The 21,802-nt window shown below is 41.7% G+C and overlaps 1 pseudogene; it reads right to left on the bottom strand.

Annotated features, from left to right (window-relative positions):
• Window positions 1-2,017: 2,017 nt before the first annotated feature.
• On the bottom strand, window positions 2,018-6,937 carry LOC129817006 (dipeptidyl peptidase 4-like; annotated as a pseudogene).
• Window positions 6,938-21,802: the final 14,865 nt, after the last annotated feature.

The raw sequence follows: 21,802 nt of genomic DNA, 5'->3' as shown, positions 1-21,802 counted from the left end.
ATGTAAACTTCCGACTTCAACTGAAAGTATTTAGACCCTTTAATACATACTTTGTTGAAGGACCTTCGGCAGCGATTACAGCCTCAAGTCTTCTTGGGTATGACGCTACAAGCTTGGCACAACTGTATTTGGGGAGTTTATCCTATTCTTCTCTGCAGATCCTCTCAAGCGCTGTCAGGTTGGATGGGGAGCGTCGGTGCACAGCTATTTTCAGGTCTCTCCAGAGATGTTCAATCAGGTTCATGTCCGGGCTCTGGTTGGGCCACTCAACGACATTCAGAGACTTGTCCCAAAGCCACTCCTGCGTTGTCTTGGCTGTGTGCTTGGGGTCGTTGTCCTGTTGGAAGGTCAAACTTCGTCCCAGTCTGAGTTCCTGAGCAGGTTTTCATCAAGGATTTCTCTGTACTTTACCCTGTTCATCTATGCCTCAATCCTAACTAGTCTCCCAATCCCTGCTGTTGAAAAATATCCCACAGCATGATGGTGCCACCACCATGCTTCACTGTAGGGATGGTGCCAGGTTTCTTTCAGACGTGACGCTTGGCATTCAGACCAAAGAGTTCAATCCTGGTTTATTCATACCAGATAATCTTGTTTTTCATGGTCTGAGAGTCTTTAGGTGCCTTTAGGAAAACTCCAAGCAGGCTGTCATGTGCCTTTTACTGAGGAGTGGCTTCCGTATGGCCAATCTACCATGAAGGCCTGATTGGTGGAGTGCCGCAGAACTCTAGAGCTCTGTCAGAGTGACCATCGGGTTCTTGGTAACCTCCCTGACCAACGCCCTTCTCCCCCAATTGCTCAATTTGGCCAGGCAGCCAGCTCTAGGAAGAGTCTTGGTTGCTCCAAACTTATTCAATTTAAGAATTATGTAGGCAACTGTGTTCTTGGGGACCTTCAGTGCTGCAGACGTTTTGGTACCCTTCCCCAGATCTGTGCCTCAACTCAATCCTGTCTCAGAGCTCTACGTAAAATTCCTTCGACCTCATGGCTTGGTTTTTGCTCTGACATGCACTGTCAACTGTGGGACCTTATATAGACAGGTGTGGGCCTTTCCAAATCATGTTCAGTCAATTGCATTTACCACAGGTGGACTCCAATCAAGTTGTAGAAACATCTCAAGGATGATCAATGGAAACAGGATGCATCTCAGACATTTCGAGTCTCATAGCAAAGGGTCTGAATACTTATGTAAATAAGGTATTTCTGTTTTACATTTTCATAAGTTTGCAAACATTTCAAAAAACCTGCTTTTGCGTTGTCATTATGGGGTATTATGTGTAGATTGATGAGGGGAAAAAACGATTGAATCAATTTTAGAATAAGTCTGTAACCTAACAATATGTGGAAAAAGTCAAGGGGTCTGAATAGTTTACGAAGGCACTGTATATGATTTTTTTTTGCTAAACAGGTGGGGCTCAAAACAGGTGGAGCTCTGCACCACCTAACCTGAATGACGGGTCACCACTGCTGGTGAACCATTCTTGATACAGGGGAATCTGTTGAGCGTGAAAAACCCAGCAGCGTTGCAGTTCTTGACACAAACAGGTGCGCCTGGCACCTACTACCATAAACCACTCAAAGGCACTTACATTTTTTGCCTTGTCCTTTCACCCTCTGAATAGCACACATACGCAATCCATGCCTCATTGTCTCAAGGCTTAAAAATCCTTCTTTAACCTGTCTCCACACCTTCATACACACTGATTGAAGTGAATGTAACACGTGACATCAATAAGGGATCATAGCTTTCATCTGGATTCACTTTCTCCTGGATTCACCTGGTCAGTCTATGTCAATGAAAGAGCAGGTGTTCTTAATGTTTTGTACACTCAGTGTAGTTCATATCATTATATCATAGATACAGTTAGGTCATATTCAAACCACTCAGTGAAGGGTATGCAAAATGTCTTATAAACTGTCAAATGTGTGTAATGAAAGTTGTAACATATATTTTGCATGTAACATATAGTAACTCCCCAAAATATTATTACAAGTACTGTAGTTAGCTCTAGGACTGTCAAACATTGGCATTCTGTAGATCAGAACCAATGAAGAATATTTTACACTCCTCACGCGGACTCCAAGTGCAACTCATCATCCCCACCTCCTTCCTCAGGTTGTCCTCCCCAAACCAATATTTACCATGGCCTCAAAGTCAACGTGCTGCTCAACCAGGGCTTTAGAGATGTGTTCAGATTGCTGGAAGTGAACATTGTCTACAAGAAAAACAAACTGTTTGTAATACCTTATTGAACAAGGAAATATATGCGTCTGTCAAATACCATTAAAACCAGTTTTGAATAAGATCAGGAGCATTCACCTGTTAATGGCTATACTGAGTACTATATTCTATACATTATACATTAAAAATACAGCATTGTGTGTGAGTGCGTGATTGAGTAGCATGTAAAATATTTAACTGAAACAAAGACACATACCATCAGCTGTCCCATGAACCAGGAGATAGTTCACTGATTTGAAATTCTGTGCTCTAGTTGTTACTATGGAATTCTGTTGAATATAATATACTGTATATTTTTATGTAGACAGTTACAGTTGACATACAATAGATTATTTGATGACTAAGAAGGATGTTGTGATGTTTCTGATGTCTTTACCTTCAGCATTTTTCTCCGGTTTACTAATATAGCATTCAGTATACACAAGTCTGGAAAAGGAATATCCAGCTAGTGACTGTACTCATATAAGGTGAAACAAACATTGCCTTTTGAACTTTTTGCATTACTAAATGCATGTTTTTATAGTATTAGACCTGTTGTACGGTTATACGCCCTGATACATACCATAATATACCCACTTAGCTACTGGGGCAACTGCTATTCGACACTTGAAAACTCCAGCACCCTGTAACGTATACGCTGGGAGTCAGAAAGCAAGTTCAGGTGGTGAGTTTAATAATAAACGGAACATCTAACAATGTAACAAACACGAGCAGGTATAGACATGAAACACATAAATAATACTGACTGGGGAAAGAACCTAAGGGCGTGCCAGATATAGGAGTGGTAATAAGTGAGGTAATGGAGTCCAGGTGTGCCTGATGACGTGCAGGTGCATGTAATGATTGATGCCAAGAGTTCGTAATGATGGATCCCAGGACCGGTGGTTAGTATACCGGTGACATTGAACGCGGGGAGGAGTGGGAGTAGATGTGACAGTGTTCCCCCCCCCCCCCCCCCCCCACGGCTCCAGACGCAGGACGACACCGACCAGCGGAGCGGCCCCGAGGACAAGGAGAGGGCCGGTCCGGGTGGCGAAGGTGGACATCACGGATGATGTTGAGATCCAGAATGTCCTTCACCGAAATCCGGGCCATACACCTCCCAGTCCACCAGATACTGGAGCCGACCCCCACGACGTTGGGAGTTTAGTAAAGATCTGGCGGCTTAGTCCGGACCACCCTCGATGTCCAGGATGGGTGGAGGGGTGTCATGGGGGACAGCATCAAGCTATGGAACCAAGAAGGGGAGATACAAAAGTCACTGGGAAGCTGAAACCTATACATTACCATGTTGACCCTCCGGTCAGCTTCTTGCAGGGCAGGCGAAGTGGGAGGTTCCTGGTAGGAAGCCAGACACGGTCCCCAGGGTGGTACACGGGGGTCTAACTGCGGTGGCGGTCTGCCTACTCCTTTTGACGGTGGATGGCATGCTGGAGTCTCACGTGAGAGACGCTCCAAAATCCAGAACACACTGGAAGGGGGTCAACCCAGTGGAGGATGTAGCGAGTTCTGGGCATACTCCGCCCATGGAAGGAATTGAGCCCACTCTCCCTGCTGGTCCTGACAGTGACTCCTCAGGAACCTTTCCAGCTCCTGGTTCATCCTCTCCACCTGCCCGTTGGACTGAGGCCTATACCTGGAAGTGAGGCTGACAGTGACCCCGAGCTTCTCCATAAAGGCTCTCCATACCCCTGATGTGAATTGGGGGCCATGGTTTGAGACGATGTCTTCCGGGAAGGCCATAATGCCGGGAGACCTGCTGGAATAGCAGTAGGGAGACCAGAAAGAGGGATTTAACGACAGGATTTTGAAAATCTATCCACAACCACCAAAATGGTGGTGAAACCATCAGAGGTGGGGAGATCAGTAACAAAGACAATGAATAGATGGGACCAGGGATGCTGAAGCATGGGAAGGAGTTTCTCTGCTGGAGTGTTCTGGGAGTATTTGTTTTGGGCACATATGGAACAGGAGTTGACGTAACGAGTGACGTCCTGTGCCAAGGTGGGCCACCAGTACTTCTCAGAGATGGATTGGGTAGTGCGAGAAATACCTGGATGTCCAGCGACAACAGCTGTGTGTGCCGAGGTCAGCAGCCGATCCCTTATCCCCGTGGGAACGTAGATGTGCTCGAGAGGACAGTTAGTGGGTGTGGGCTCCCTCTCCAGAGTTTTGCGAATGTCTACATCTACGTCCCAGACCACAGGAGCTACGACTCGGGAGGATGGGATTATAGGTGCATTCTGGACAGGACCCTCTCCCGAATCATAGAGACGGAACAGGGCATCGGACTTGGTGTTTTTTTAAAAACCTGGGCGATAGGTCAGCGTGAAGACAAACCTTGTGAAGAAAAGGGCCCACCTTGCTTGGCGCGGATTCAGCCTCCTCGCTGTCCGTATGTGCTCCAGGTTCCGATGGTCGGTAAGGATGCCGAATGGTTCCTTGGCGCCATCCAGCCAGTGTCTCCACTCCTCTAACGCCAACTTCACAGCCAGGAGCTCTCGCTCACTGACGTCGTAATTCCTCTCTGCAGGGGACAGTTTCTTAGAGTTATATGCACACGGATACAAATTCTGTGCATTACCCTGTCGTTGAGACAGAACTGCCCCCGCGTCCACCTCCACCACAAAGGAGATCGTGGGATCTGGGTGTATACGCTGGGAGTCCGAAAGCAAGTTCAGGTGGTGAGTTTAATAATAAACGGAACATCGAACAATATAACAAACACGAGTAGCGTATAGACATGAAACACATAAACAATACTGACTGGGGAAAGAACCTAAGGGAGTGCCAAATATAGGTGGGGTAATAAGTAAGGTAATGATTGATACCAGGTGTGAGTAATGATGGATCCCAGGACCGGTGGTTAGTAAACTGGCGACGTCGAACGCAGGAGGGGTGGAGCAGAAGTAGACGTGACACACCCAAAGCCATCCACGTGACAAAGCCACCATATGACTGAAAACAGATTATTTCAAACCACATCAGTTAGTTTAACTGAACAAATATTTACAACAACATATTTGTAAGAAATATATACAAAATCTAAGAGAATAGCCAATTTACGCAACCCAATATGGCTATTCGTTCATGGTCTATAAAGCCCATATCAATTAATTTTCTAGTAACAGAAAAAACGAAACGTCTTTATTTGATCTGCTCTAGCTACAGTATTATGTCATTCAAGTGTTGATCTTATCAGAATCAAAAACTGATGAGAGCAGATTACATTAATGAGACCTTTTTCAAGAGCAACAGATAGCCTACTTTAGGGTATTCCAATTTGTATTAATTATCAGAAATTAATACATTGCCTTACTTGTAAATTGTTTTTACATATTGTTAAACAGATGTTATACTTGACACACTGAGGTCTCTGTAGTTCAATGGCATCTTACCCCACGGCCGTTATTTAATCATCCACCTTCAACGTTCCAAGACGTTGGTAGATGGAGTGCATTATTTTGTCCCTTTGGTAACTGCTTCCCCGTCCATCGAAACTGGCCACTATGATCCCCTCCGTACTGGAGAGGTACGAACCCCAGTTCAGTCTGTAGCGATAATCTGCCTTCTGACTACAGGGGCCTCCATATCTGCAAGGGAAATCAGTATATAACTTGACACAACTTGACCAATTACAATTATTGTAATATAATGTACTGGATCTGGAGGCAGTAAAGTGAAGTGAAATGGATGGGGTAATCAATTCTCTGCAAATCCTGTAAGATGCTTAGGCCTGTGTACTTACATATCAATTAGAAGAGGGTACTTTTATTTTTGGGGGGAAATTAGGGCATAAGATCATTTGATACCAGCGATCTGTTGGCAAAAGGTAGTGAAACATGATGCCAATAGATATACATTTGATTCAGCATGGTATGATTTGATCTGCCAGTCTGTAAAACTTCAGTCTCACCAAATTCTGCTACCCTCAGGGTCCCACACTGCATGGTCGGCATTTGGAATTATTTTATCATGTCTTCAAGATCTTTGTTGTCACGAAGAACCAGGAGCTCTTAAAACAAAAGTTATTTATCAATTAAAAGTAAAATCAGAAGTTGGCCCGTTTATGGTGAAGATTCATGAACCTGAGTATTGGTCAGTTACAAAGAGTATTTCCATAATAGTGGTACTTTTTGCATACCTTCACCTGAGCATCTATCGTCCCTGAGTGTGAACAAAGGTGTTCCAGGTCCTGTTAAGAAACAATCAGCCCACACAATACACTAAAACATCACGTAGGCTAATTGTTCACCACATAACCTCTACTAACTGACCTGGAGGTCAGAAGTCAGAACTGAGACTGTGGCCTATGGGCCCTGGTCAAAAGTAGTGCACTGCATAGGGAATAGGGTGTTATCTGGGACACTTATTGTGTTACTCATTGATATTGCGCAGCACAGTTATTTTTGTGCATTGATCACGGATGGGTTAGTGCTCAGGGTGTGAATGGGGAATAGGGTAACTGACCATAGCAGTCCATGCGGTAGTAAGAGGCATCGTAGCTGAAGTAGACTGAGTTGTACTGACACCTGTCCTTATACAGGCCACAGGTGAGGCACTGGGGGAGCAGAGTGGCTCCTTCCGATCATAACCCTCACAAACAAACAAACCACAGGTTCATACGAGTTAACATCTCTGTCTGAACGATGAACAATTGAACATACTTTCATGGTTTATTTGGTATTCAGGATCATGAATTTAGAGAAACCACTTGAAATGAAATGTCCATGGGGGTTTATGAGAAACACATTAAAGACAATGTGGTCAAAGTGATAGATAAATAGTAGGTTTACTCTATTTTGTTATCTAATTAAGTGAAATGGATTTGCATCTGTACTTACATAGCGCCTTGAGTGAGTTTTGAAATGAGGTAATGGGTGTTGCCTTGCCCTTTGGAATGATATACACGTTCATACTGTAGGAGTTGATTTCTGATATTGCTAACATTTACAGTAGACTGGAATCAATCAATCAAATCTACATATTTGAACAAATACCACCCCTGGCAGGTAGCCTAGTGGTTAGAGCGTTGGGCCAGTATCCAAAAGGTTGCTGGATCGAATCCCCGAGCTGACAAGGTAAAAATCTGTTGTTCTGTCCCTGAGCAAGGCATTTAACCCACTTTTGGATGTCGATTAAGGCAGCCCCCCCCACACCTCTCTGATTCAGAGGGGTTGGATAAATGCGGAAGGCATTCAGTTGTACAACTAACTAGGTATCCCTCTTTCCCTTGAATAGCTTGCAAGTCTGCATTTTATTATCCTGTGCATATGGCAAAAAAACTTTGATTTGATTTTGAATAAGCATTCATAAAAAGCTACATTTAGTTCTCATGGTTCTGTCACGCTTGTCGTCCTCCTCATCTGAGGAGGAGTAGTTGGAAGGATCGGAGGACCAATATGCAGCATGGTAAGTGTTCATCTTGATATTTATTTAAAAAGAGAACACTGAACGAACTATACAAAAATAACAAACAACGAGCGTGAAGCTATAGAAAAATAGTGCTGACACAAAACACTACACATAGACAATCACCCACAACCCACAATGACAAAACAGGCTACCTAAATATGGTTCCCAATCAGAGACAACGACTAACACCTGCCTCTGATTGAGAACCATATCAGGCCAAACACAGAAACAGACAAACTAGACATACAATATAGAATGCCCACTCAGATCACACCCGGACCAAACAAAACATAGAAACATACAAAGCAAACTATGGTCAGGGCGTGACAGGTTCTTTCATTATACAGTATGTGAACTTACCTGGCCAACCCAACCTGTCTTGCTTACTTGTTCACATTTCTAAAATAAAAAAAGAAATGTATTTTAATACATTTATCAAGACAAAATGTCCTATTAGCCAATACAGTTCCAGTATGATTCAAACAGCAACATTCCTGGTGTTAATGTTGGAAAACACATGATTCTCTGTTCTCTGAATGCTGTTGTCTAACCAAGGAGCCCACCCACAGAGTTAGGTGAGGTGACAACTACTTGGTTCTCATTCCAGTTGTTTACAAGGTCATAGATCTGTAAAAGGACATGGTTCTGCTTCCTCCTGGTGCACTGAACGGCGACGTGCTCATCCGTCACCCCATGTGACTGATCTCAAATAGTGATCACTGGGAGGAAAACAACACAAATACTGTATTTACTCAGTACAATGTACAACACACACATAATGTGTGATCATGGTATACTGTATGTTTGACCTATTACCTGCTATCTGTGGTATATATATCATTCTTATGACATTCATACCATGCTTTAAAAAGGGCACATATTACAACATCCCACCTTAGGGTATGGGACAACCACCGTTCTGGGGTATTGTCCATATCCATACAAAAAGATATTGATCGTGTCATTAAACTCAACATCAGATACTTTCCAGTTGGTGACCACCATATTGCCTCATTGGATGAGAAAACCTCTTCTGGAAAAAGTGGAAGAAATCCCGTTACTCTAAAGCCTTGTGTGTGATGAAACCCACCTTGTCCCTTCCCTCTAAAATGTATCAATGCTACTCAGTACTCACCCTCATATGCCCAGTCAGGGGCACCGTTAAGGATCTGATGATCAGTTCCATTATGGGCGACTTGCATGCTTCAGCAGTGGCTTTGGGTTTCGAATAAATGTTGTAATTCCAGACGTAAAGCCTGGCAGAGAGACCGATAGTCAAGTTAATGTCAGCATTCCATTCTCTTTAGTTTACACTAGAGACAGCCTACTGGAACTTCATCTACAGTGGTTTTAATGCCCTGGAATCCTACTCCAGATGATTTTGGTTGGTGCAGCAGCTAAACCCTCTGTGCTTTTGCATGTTTATCGCTCAGGGCCATTGCCCATACTTGACATGGGAGAGAGAGCACATCTGGTGTTTGGGTGAAAGTTCAAGATAAGATGCACCTTTGGCATCAGGATATCAGGGCCTGCTGAGAGAAAGCGATTGTAAGCAAAGCCTCAGTAGAGTAAGGACGTGCTGCTCCATATGATGTCATAGTCTGGTCAGCATACTGATGTTAGTCAGTAGAGCAAAGTTTTATTTAAGTGTATGAAAGTGTATTCTTATTTTGTGTTTGATTGGTGGATGCTGCTGGGTGTGAGTGTGGTGCGAGGAATGAAAATGGAAATGCAAACCTCCATAAGATAACCGGAGGAAACTCCATATCAAGGGGAATTTATTCCTTTTATGAACAAGTCCAAAGGACACGCACTATACCTTAGCTAACCCTTTACGGGTGGTAGACTGTAACACATTACACTATATCTTAGCTAACCCTTTACGGGTGGTAGACTGTAACACATTACACTATATCTTAGCTAACCCTTTACGGGTGGTAGACTGTAACACATTACACTATATCTTAGCTAACCCTTTACGGGTGGTAGACTGTAACACATTACACTATATCTTAGCTAACCCTTTACGGGTGGTAGACTGTAACACATTACACTTTAACTTAGCTAACCCTTTACGGGTGGTAGACTGTAACACATTACACTATATCTTAGCTAACCCTTTACGGGTGGTAGACTGTAACACATTACACTATATCTTAGCTAACCCTTTACGGGTGGTAGACTGTAACACATTACACTATATCTTAGCTAACCCTTTATGGGTGGTAGACTGTAACACATTACACTATATCTTAGCTAACCCTTTACGGGTGGTAGGTTGTAACACATTACACTATATCTTAGCTAACCCTTTACGGGTGGTAGGTTGTAACACATTACACTATATCTTAGCTAACCCTTTACGGGTGGTAGACTGTAACACATTACACTATACCTTAGCTAACCCTTTATGGGTGGTAGGTTGTAACACATTACACTATACCTTAGCTAACCCTTTATGGGTGGTAGACTGTAACACATTACACTATACCTTAGCTAACCCTTTATGGGTGGTAGACTGTAACACATTACACTATACCTTAGCTAAGCCTTAATGGGTGGTAGACTGTAACACGGTAAATGTTGGGTTAAGTTCTACATTTCTATGCACTAGATAGAGCAAAAGACGTAAGTGAAGTCCATCTGATGATAATTTATGATTTTGTTCAATTTATTTAACAGAATGGAGTGATGGATCTCTAAAAAGTCCATGTATGTAGCTAAAGCGAAGGATTAGATTCAAACTTTATCTGGAGGAAACTTTAACCCGGTTGCTGAGGTCAGGGATTAAATTGAAGCCGTTAACGGGGAGAAAACTCCATCTGTAGCTCATTTATGAACGGAATAGCACAGTTGCTAGGGTGAAAACTGTGGTTGAAGCCTTAGCTGGAGGAATTGTTGCATTTCCATTGTTTTCGTTGCACTTGCATTCCATAACATCTATGAATCACATTATTATTAATAGTCTTGACGTCAAATGGGAGAACCAAGGACACAGGTGGCTCTTAATGTTGTGAAAGTCATCCTAGTGTTTACAGAACAACTGGTTCTGAGAGATTAGGATCAGGACCTACAAGTTTAACAGTAAGTAAATGTTAGTAAATGGATGGCTGCAGTGTAGCTGTTATTATGAGTACATGTTGTATGGATTGCTAAGGCATAAGAATATGAAAGTGTGTTATTCTTATTTTAAATGTACAGTATGTAGTTCTGTACCTGTCTATTAATGTTATGTATTATGTAATTTTATGTACTTCTGTCCTTCAGCTGTAATTTACTATTAATATGATGTATTTTGTGTTTTGTGTCGCTCCCGGGAAAAGTAGATGCAGCTTTGGCTGTAGCTAATGGTAATAAAAAAAAACGAAATATGTTCTGTTGTTGTTTGATATTGTCCATGGATAGACTTGACTTTGTATTTTAAGGTGTATACACATGACTTGAATAATTACGTCCCAAACGGCACCCCATTCCCTACACAGTGCACTACTTCCCTATGGGCCCTGGTTAAAATGAGTGTACTAAATGGTGAATAGGGTGCCATTTGGGACACCAAAATAGATACTGTATCAGACTTTTTTTTAATTACTCACCAGTTTGTTTCCTGTTGGAGCCCAGGAAAAGTATTGCACAACTTGTGGAATGTTCACAGGATTGATAAATGTTCTGGGGGAACAGAAGATGTTAACACCAGGGCCTCGTTTCCCAGAGCCTTTGTGAGTAACTTTGCTCTTAAACACCTTCCCACATCTAAGAGTGATCCAGACTACTCATAGAGCAGCCAAAGGACATTGTTAGATGTTTTTTTGCCCTTTTTTAACTACTTTATTCACAGAAGATCTCTGCTAAACATAGAATAGAGATGTTTAGGCTAAGTATCTGTTTGACTGTGACCGCAGAATCAGAACGAAGTTGACTACAAATACAACGTTCCCAAAGCGTTTTGCAATTGTTACAAACAACAACAGAGCGTATATGGGTTAAGAACTTTTGTGAAAGAGCACAGTTTGAAATATATGGCAAATAGAAATCAAACCGGATGGACATCAGAAATAGATGGGGGAGGTTGAGGGTAGAGGAAGGACAGGAGTAAAAACAAACAAAATATAACTATTGTAAAACAGACTGTGTCCATAAAATGTATATAGTATATATAAGCTGAAAGTAGAGGCCTAAGCGTTGTTGTTCACTATATATATATTTGCCCAAAAATATATGGGGGATTGAAAGTGATGCAGACAATTACATTGATGGAAGCTACAATCTATCTGCAATATTAAAGCTGATCTACCCCCTAAAAAAATAAGAATAACTAACATCACACAAAAATTCCCATCAAAATCCGTCTGTTGAAACTAGAGATATGTTATTGTTTTTTTTGTTGCATGGGCTACGTCTCAATCCACTACATCTGCTGACGTCGCCCTGAAAGGTTGCAGAGCTAGAGCAGTGTTTGTCAGATCATGAGACATCCTGAAAATCGTCTCACAAAAACGTCTGTTGTGTCCGAACGGTTTGGCCTACAAACTATTATGACCACTCTATTGAAAGATGAGACACTCACTAACAGGATGATGTTCTCCGTTTTGCTTAAGGTCTCGGTGCCAGTATATATGGAGATAGTTTAGCGCCTAAAATAAGGGGATAAATACATGCAAAAACATTTTTAAATAGTTTCCTGATCTTTCTTATAGCTCTCAGATATACAGTACCAGTCAAAAGTTTGGACACTCCTACTCATTCAAGGTTTTTCTTTATTTTTTATTATTTTCTATTCTAGAATAATAGTGAAGACATCAACACTATGAAATTACACATATGGAATCATGTAGTAACCAAAAAAGTGTTAGACAAATCAAAATATATTTTATATTTGAGATTCTTCAAAGTAGCCACCCTTTGCCTTGATGACAGCTTTGCACACTCTTGGCATTCTCTCAACCAGCTTCATGAGGTAGTCACCTGGAATGCATTTCAATTAACAGGTGTGCCTTGTTAAAAGGTGTGCCTTTCCTTCTTAATAGGGTATGTGGGACGGTAGCGTCTCACCTCGTCAACAGCCAGTGAAACTGCAGGGCGACAAATTCAAAACAACAGATATCCCATAATTAAAATTCCTCAAACATACAAGTATTTTACACCATTTTAAAGACACACTTGTTGTAAATCCAGCCACAGTGTCCGATTTCAAAAAGGCTTTACGACGAAAGCACACCAAACAATTATGTTAGGTCAGAGCCAAGTCACAGAAAAACACAGCCATTTTTCCAACCAAAGAGAGTCACAAAAAGTCACAAAAAGCAGAAATAGAGATAGAATTAATCACTAACCTTTGATGATCTTCATCAGATGACACCCATAGGACTTAATGTTACACAATACATGTATGTTTTGTTCGGTAAAGTTCATATTTATATCCAAACATCTGAGTTTACATTGGCGCGTTATGTTCAGTAGTTCCAAAACATCTGGTGATTTTACAGAGAGCCACATCAATTTATAGATATACTCATAATAAACATTGCTAAAAGATACAACTGTTATGCATGGAATTTTAGATCCACTTCTCCTGAATGCAACCGCTGTGTCAGATTTCAAAAAACAATTACGGAAAAAGCACACCATGCTATAATCTGAGTACAGTGCTCAGAGACCAACAAAACCCAAAGAGATATCCGCCATGTTGTGTAGTCAACAGATGTCAGAATAGCATTATAAATATTCACTTACCTTTGATGATCTTCATCAGAATGCACTCCCAGGAATCCCAGTTCCACAATAAATGTTTGTTTTGTTCGATGAAGTCCATAATTTATGTCCAAATAATTCCTTTTTGTTAGCGCGTTTAGCCCAGTAATCAAAATTCATGACGTGCGATCACTAGGTGCAGACAAAGTCAAAAAGCTCCGTTACAGTCCGTAGAAACATGTCACACGATGTATAGAATCAATCTTTCGGATGTTTTTAACGTAAATCTTCAATAATGTTCCAACCGGAGAATTCCTTTGTCTTCAGAAATGCAATGGAACGCAAGCTAACTCTCTCACGTGAACGCGCATGGTCAGCTCGTGGCACTCTGGGAGAGACCTTACTCAATCCCCTCTCATTCGCCCCCACTTCACGGTAGAAGACTCAAACAAGGTTCTAAAGACTGTTGACATCTAGTGGAAGCCTTAGGAAGTGCAACATGACCCCATTTCCACTGTATCTTGGATAAGCAAAGAGTTGAAAAATTACAAACCTCAGATTTCCCACTTCCTGGCTGGATTTTTTTCTCAGGTTTTTGCCTCCATATGAGTTCTGTTATACTCACAGACATCATTCAAACAGTTTTAGAAACTTCAGAGTGTTTTCTATCCAAATATACTAATGATATGCATATCCTAGGATCTGGGGCTGAGTAGCAGGCAGTTTACTCTGGGCACGCTTTTCATCCGGATGTGAAAATACTGCCCCCTACCCAAGAGAGGTTAATTTGTTTGATGCGTTTAACATGTTTGAGCCAATCAGTTGTGTTGCGTTGTGACAAGTTAGGAGTTCGCTGCAGCTAGCGACTGGAACGAGCTGCAACACTCAAACTGGACAGTTGTATCTCAATCTTTTCATTCAAAGAATCAATCATGGACACTCTTACTGACAGTTGTGGCTGCTTTGCGTGATGTATTGTTTATCTCTGCTCTTAATAGTATCACCGATATTTAATAAGCTTACGTATCGGCCACACGGCAGAGCTCTGTCAGAGCTCTGACGAAGGCCGTGTGGCCGATACGTAAGCCTATTAAATATCGGTGATACTATCAAGAGCAGTGTGCGGTTTCCTTTTTCCTTCATCTTGTTCAATTGTTGCAATGCACCTGCAAATAAGATTGCTCAGATGTGCGAGTGCCTTTTGAATTTTGTATTGTTTTTCTCTACCTTCTTGCAGTTTGTACTGTTGTCTGTGCCCAATAATGTTTGTACCATGTTTTGTGCTGCTACCATGTTGTGTTGCTACCATGTTGTTGTCATGTTGTGTTGCTACCATGTGTAACCGATGTGAAATGGCTTTCTAGTTAGCGGTGGTGCGCGCTAGTAGACTTTCAATCGGTGACGTCACTTGCTCTGAGACCTTGAAGTAGTGGTTCCCCTTGCTCTGCAAGGGCCGCGGCTTTTGTGGAGCGATGGGTAATGATGCTTCGTGGGTGACTGTTGTTGATGTGTGCAGAGGGTCCCTGGTTCGCGCCCGGGTCGGGGCGAGGGGACGGACGTAAAGTTAAACTGTTACATTGATGCTGTTGACCCGGATCACTGGTTGCTGCGGAAAAGGAGGAGGTTGAAAGGGGGGTGAGTGTAACCGATGTGAAATGGCTATCTAGTTAGCGGTGGCTAGTAGACTTTCAATCGGTGACGTCACTTGCTCTGAGACCTTGAAGTAGTGGTTCTCCTTGCTCTGCAAGGGCCGCGGCTTTCGTGGAGCGATGGGTAACGATGCTTCGTTGGTGACTGTTATTGACGTGTGCAGAGGGTCCTTGGTTCGCTCGAGGGGACGAACTAAAGTTAAACGGTTACACATGCAGTGTTGTCATGTGTTGCTGCCTTGCTATGTTGTTGTCATAGGTCTCTCTTTATGTAGTGTTGTGGTTGTCTCTCTTGTCGGGATGTGTGTCTTGTCCTATACTTATATATATATATTTTTCTTTTTGCCCCCGTCCCCGCAGGAGGCCTTTTGCCTTTTGGTAGGCCATCATTGTAAATAAGAATTTGTTCTTAACTGACTTGCCTAGTTGTAACGGCTTTCCTCTTCCTCCTCTGAGGATGAAGAGTAACAAGGATCGGAGAACCAATGCGCAGCGTGGTAAGTGTTGATGATGAATTTTAATAGAACAAAACTGAACACTGAAAATACAAAACAATAAAGAGAGCGAACTAAACCGAAACAGTTCCGTGTGGAACACACAGACACGGAAGACAACCACCCACAAAACACAACAGAAAACAGGCTACCTAAATATGGTTCCCAATCAGAGACAATGACTAACACCTGCCTCTGATTGAGAACCATATCAGGCCAAACGAAAAACCCAACATAGAAACACAAAACATAGATAACCCACCCAACTCACGTCCTGACCAACTAAAACAAAGAAATAACACAAGAACTAGGGTCAGAACGTGACATTAGTTAAATAAAGGTTAAATAAAAATAAATAAATACATTTGGTAAAAGACCATGTCCATATTATGCCAAAAACAGCTCAAATATGCAAAGAGAAATAACAGTCATGAAGGTCAGTCAATACGGAACATTTCAAGAACTTTTAAAGTTTCTTCAAGTGCAGCCGCAAAAACCATCAAGTGCTATGATGAAACCAGCTCTCCTGAGGACCGCCACAGGAAAGGAAGACCCAGAGTTACCTCTGCTGCAGAGGATAAGTTCATTAGAGTTACCAGCCTCAGATTGCAACCCAAATAAATGCTTCACAGGGTTCAAGTAACAGACACATCTTAACATTAGCTGTTCAGAGGAAACTGTGTGAATCAGGCCTTCATGGTAGAATTGCTGAAAAGAAACCCCTACTAAAGAAAAACAACTATAAGAAGACACATGTTTGGGCTAACAAACACAAGCAATGGACATTAGACCGATGGAAATATGTCCTTTGGTCTGATGAGTTCAAATATGAGATTTTTGGTTAAAACCAACCGTCTTTGTGAGACGCAGAGTAGGTGAACAGATGATCTCCGCATGTGTGGTTCCCACCGTGAAGCATGGAGGAGGAGGTGTGATGGGTTGGGGATGCTTTGCTGGTGACACTGTCTGTGATTTATTTAGAATTCAAGGCACACTTAACCAGCATGGCTACCACAGCATTCGATACAGCATGCAGCGATACGCCACCTCATCTGGTTTGAACTTAGTGGGATTATCATTTGTTTTTCAACAGGACAATGACTGTGTAACTGTGTAAGGGCTATTTAACCAAGAAGTAGAGTGATGAAGTGCTGCATCAGATGACCTGGTCTCCACAATCACACAACCTCAATCCAATTGAGATATTTTGGGATGAGTTGGACCGCAGAGGGAAGGAAAAGAAGCCAACAAGTGCTCAGCATATGTGGAAACTACTTCAAGACTGTTGGATAAGCTTTCCAGGTGAAATTGGTTGAGAGAATGCCAAGAATGTGCAAAGCTGTCATCAAGGCTACTTTGAAGAATCTAAAATATATTTTGATTTGTTTAACACTTTTTTGGTTTCAACATGATTCCATATGTGTCATTTCATAGTTTTGATGTCTTCTATTATTATACAATTTACTATTATTATACAATTTAGAAAATAGTTTAAAAAAAATAAAGAAAAACCCTTGAATGAGTAGGTTTGTCCAAGCTTTTGACTGGTACTATATGTTAGACTCTTCAGTACAAACTTCTTTTCGATTTTTTTGGGGGACTATCTGTTTTTCCATGTAGTGAATCTGTTATTCAATGCTTTTCTATTGGCTATTAGCAGTAATGCTAAATTCAATGATGCAATCCAAAAATTCTAAATCAAATAGCTAAATAATCCTTGCTATGACCATCTTAAAAAATTCCATATGTTAGCTTAGAACCCTCCCCCAGTTTAGACGGGGCTTAGACTCTAGACGGTTTAAGGTAAGATTTGAGCGCAGAAGGCTGATCTGAGAGCGGCATTGCTTTTAATGTGATCCTATAAGTATCGACCTACGGTCTAACGACGCATTTAGCGAAAATTCTCTCTACGTGCTTGTTTGGGAAACAGTCTTAAAAAGTTGGCTCATAAATAAAAATGCAACTGGTATGATCCATAGCCGTGGGAAGTAGGGGTGCTGAGAGTGCTGCAGCACCCTGTCTTGTTTTGCACGCTTTGTACAAAATAATAAAATGCAGTACTACAGGATATTTCTTAACGTAGCTCTTTATTAGCTAGCTATAACTGGCATGTTCACATATCGCCAACCAGGATCAAACTGACCATGACCTAACCATTTGGGTGGTCTTAACCAATCATAGCACAGTATGATATGGTGGTAAAATGCATCCAATTACAATTCAGTATGTTTACACATATGAATAATACACACCCCTGATAAATCAGAATAAAACTTCCGAAGATGTAACATGTGTTTCCCAAAACACCAAGCAGATAGAACGTTCGCAAAGTGCGTTGTTGAGGCATGCGTCGATACTGATAGGATCGAGAGAAATGCAGTGCTGCTCTCGGATCAGCTTTCTCATATAAACAGGTTAACATATTGATTATATGTTTAGTGGAGAACCTCTGTGCATAAAGTGACACGTTAGGGAAAAAAACGAATCTAAAGATGTACTTAGCTGTTCTACGAGTGGTCTGAAGCCAGTCGGTAAATAGTGAGTGTTTTCAAGTAATATTTGAGTAATTATGGTTTTGTGAAACAACTCTGAGATTTAACAATGCTCCTACGAAGGTTATAACGATGAATTTAGCCTCAATATGCCTTTGGAAAAGCCCTGGGCCCGGTTTCCTGATAGCGATGGAATTTATGTTTACGAGTGTTAACGATGCATCGTTCCTAACCAAAAGTATGTGGACACCTGCTAGTCAAACATCTCATTCCAAAATCATGGGCATTAATATGGAGTTGGTACCCCCTTTGATGCTATAACAGCCTCCAATATTCTGTGAAGGCTTTTCACTAGATGTTGGAACATTGCTGCGGGGGACTTGCTTCTATTCAGCTACTAAGAGCATTACTGAGGTCGGGCACTGATGTTTGGCGATTCAGCCTGGCTCTCAGTCCACGTTCCAATTCATCCCAAAGGTGTTCGACGGGATTGAGGGCAGGCCTCTGGGCAGGGCTCTGTGCAGGCCAGTCAAATTCTACCACACAAGTTCTTCCATCTCAAAAAAACATTTCTGTATGCACCTCACTTTGTGCAGGGGGGCATTGTCATGCTGAAACAGGAAAGGGTCTTCCCCAAACTGATGCCACAAAGTTGGAAGCACAGAATCGTCTAGAATGTAATTGTAGGCTGTTGCGTTAAGATTTCCCCTAACTGGAACTAAAGGGACTAGCCCAAACCCTGAAAAACAACCCTAGACCATTATTTATCCTCCACCAAACTTTCCAGTTGGCACTATGCATTGGGCAGGTAGCGTTCTCCTGGCATCTGCCAAACCCAGATTCATCCGCCGGATTGCCAGATGGTAAACTGTGATTCATCACTCCAGAGAATGCGTTTCCACTGCTCCAGAGTCCAATGGCGGTGAGCTTTACACCACTCCAGCCTATTTATTTTAATGCATTCATCTAGGCTTTAATTTGAATCATTTTTTCCTTCACTTGTTTGTAACAATTGCAAAGCCTTTGGCAACTTTGTATTTGTAGTCAACTTATCGGCGGCCACAGTGAGACAGATAAACTTATTCATTCAATGTTAAGCGGAGATCTAAAGTGACGCGGAAGGGCAAAAAAAGCATCTACCGACTCACTTAGCTTGTTCTATGAGTGGTCTGAGGCAGTCGGTAAATAACAAGCGTTTAAGTGCAACTTTAATAACGATCGTTTTGGAAAACAGCTCTGAGATTTGATGCTCCTACGAAAGTTCTAAAGATGAACTTAGCCTTAATATGTAGGCCTAGTCATATTTACATTTTTTTTTGATTGCTTAAGCACGATTTTCAAAACAGGGCCCGTGTTTTCAAAACACTACACACAATTAGCACAACCACACACCCAATTAGCAAAACACTACAGATCCTTAGCAAAATTAAACACTTTTGTAAAAACTATACACTTCTTTTTAAAAACCACACTTTGTTACCATATGAAACACACATGTTTCACATTACTATACTCTGTTTGCACGAGTTAAACTCTGCTGTGATAAACCTAAAACACTTTTAGCACTTCTACTTCCCTATGATTAGAGTAGGCTACTATCAACAAAGTACAAATTTAATGTAAATTCTCCAAACACTACACAAGACCAATGTTGCAGACTGAAGAAACTCATTTATTTCTCAACACGCCCAAAATGTTGACATGGCGATTCATAATACTGTAACCAAACGTCACTTTACGTATTGTAAGTTCAAAAAAAACAAAAAAACTAGACATTGTCTTTTCGCCTAGCTGGATCTGGCCAGAGAATTTCATCAACATCGCATGTTGTCATTAGCAAGACACCTTGGAAAGAAACGTCTCGAATGACGAATCCATCCTTGCATTGCTGCTACCTCCATCTGGTCACAGGCCTCCTCCATGGCTTGGATGAGGGGTACCTCAGCCTGGAGACGGAGATCATATACCTTCCACCGCCATGCCGAGAAAAACTCTTCTATAGGGTTGAGGAATGGAGAGTATGGTGGAAGATATAGGACGGTGAAATGTGGATGTTGCTGAAACCAGTTCTGAACCAGAGCAGAGCGGTGGAAAGACACATTGTCCCAGACAACAATGTATTGCATATGATCGATTTGATGCTGTTATGTTGTGCAATTGGTCCAAGAATGTAAGTATGAGTGCTGTGTTGTAAGGGCCCATATGGGCATGGCGGTGGAGGACCCCATTCTGTGTAATGGCTGCACAGAGTGTTATATTACCCCCAAGTTGCCCTGGGACATTGACTATAGCCCTGTGGCCAATGATGTTTCTTCCCCTCCTTCGTGTTCTCGTCAGGTTGAACCCAGCCTCATCTACGTAAATGGATCTCTTCTCCATCCATTCGTAAAACTCTGAAAAACAGTGTCAGGCAAAATTGTGTAGTTCAGTGTAGATCTAGTATACATTACAGTAAACGATTATGAGACAGTATGCAAGATCACACTGCTAAAGTGAATACATACCTCTGCATAATCATGCCGCAGTCGTTTCACCCTTTCGGGAATTGCGCTCGAAAGGCACTAGATAAATTTGCTTCATTTGAATATGTTTTTTTTTTTTTTTAGGATGCGTGCCAGTGTTGATGTTGAGACCTGATGGATATCGTTGAAAATGGCGTGGTTATTGACAATGTTAGCTTGGAGCTGCTTGAGTGTTATAGTAAACATGGTTTTGGCCAACAATGCTATCTCCCTCTTGCTGTTCTGTGAACATAGGAGGTCTTCCCCCTTGTCGTCCCTGACCCTCAATCCTATGTAGAAAAAAACCCAGTATACAATAGTACAGTAATTTCACAGGAAAAGGTAACAGAAGTGCTGATAGTGCATAGAATATAGTACTGTAAGCAGTTACTGAAACCGTGCAGATGTTTTTGATATTATGATATTTTTACAATACCTATTTTCCAGTCGTAATGTTCTCATCACACTTGCCACTGTATATCGGCTTAGATTTGGCTGTACTCGCAGTCCAGCCTCCCTCAGCGTCAGGCCGTGGTTGACAACGTGGTCAACCAGTGTTGCGCGGATCTCATTTGTCAGATTCGGTCCTCTTTGAGCACCTTCTTGTCTTCCTCTTCCTCTTCCTCTTCCTCTTCCTCTTCTTCCCCTTCCCCGTCGTCTTACTCTTTCTCTGACTCTTTCCATTGTGCTTGAAGACCGATGAATTCACCTGCTGCTTTTTATAGTGCTTATACACCTGATTGGTGTGTCTACAATTAAGCAAACGAGTGTTTGCACACCTGATGACTGTGTTGAACCAATTGGTTGGACGGTGTGGTAATTTGACAGTCAGTGCTTTGGTATTGCAAGGACGTGACTTCATGATAGATTTTTGTGTGTAATGTATGTTAAGTGTGTTTAGTGTTTTGCAAATCACTGTGTGTAGAGTTTTGCAACAAGTGTGAGGTTGACAATGTGCTTATAGTTGGGCAAATATGGGCTGATGTTTTGCTTCTTGAGTGTAAGGTTTTGCTAATAGTGTACTACTTTTAATTTTAGTGTGTAAGCAATCCAAAAAAACTGTAATAAGGCAAGATACAAACTTACCAAGATATATTGATAGCATGTCAGTGAGTTCTCCAAGATTATATTATAGGCTACTTTATAATTCACACAGAGCTTTTTGCAACATTGTTTCACCCTCACCTTTAATAACATTGCTGCAGCAAGGTGCTTTGGGCGGTACTGTTGTCATCACGTTAGTAACTGTCCCCATGGCAATATATCTAAATAGTAAATTGCTTTATCTTATCATTCATGGATGATTTCAACATTTAATTAT

This window comes from Salvelinus fontinalis, chromosome 19 (assembly GCF_029448725.1).
Source record: "Salvelinus fontinalis isolate EN_2023a chromosome 19, ASM2944872v1, whole genome shotgun sequence".
Classification (NCBI taxonomy): domain Eukaryota; kingdom Metazoa; phylum Chordata; class Actinopteri; order Salmoniformes; family Salmonidae; genus Salvelinus; species Salvelinus fontinalis.
Note: the sequence above shows the minus strand (reverse complement) of the source record. Positions and strands in the feature narration are given on the sequence as shown.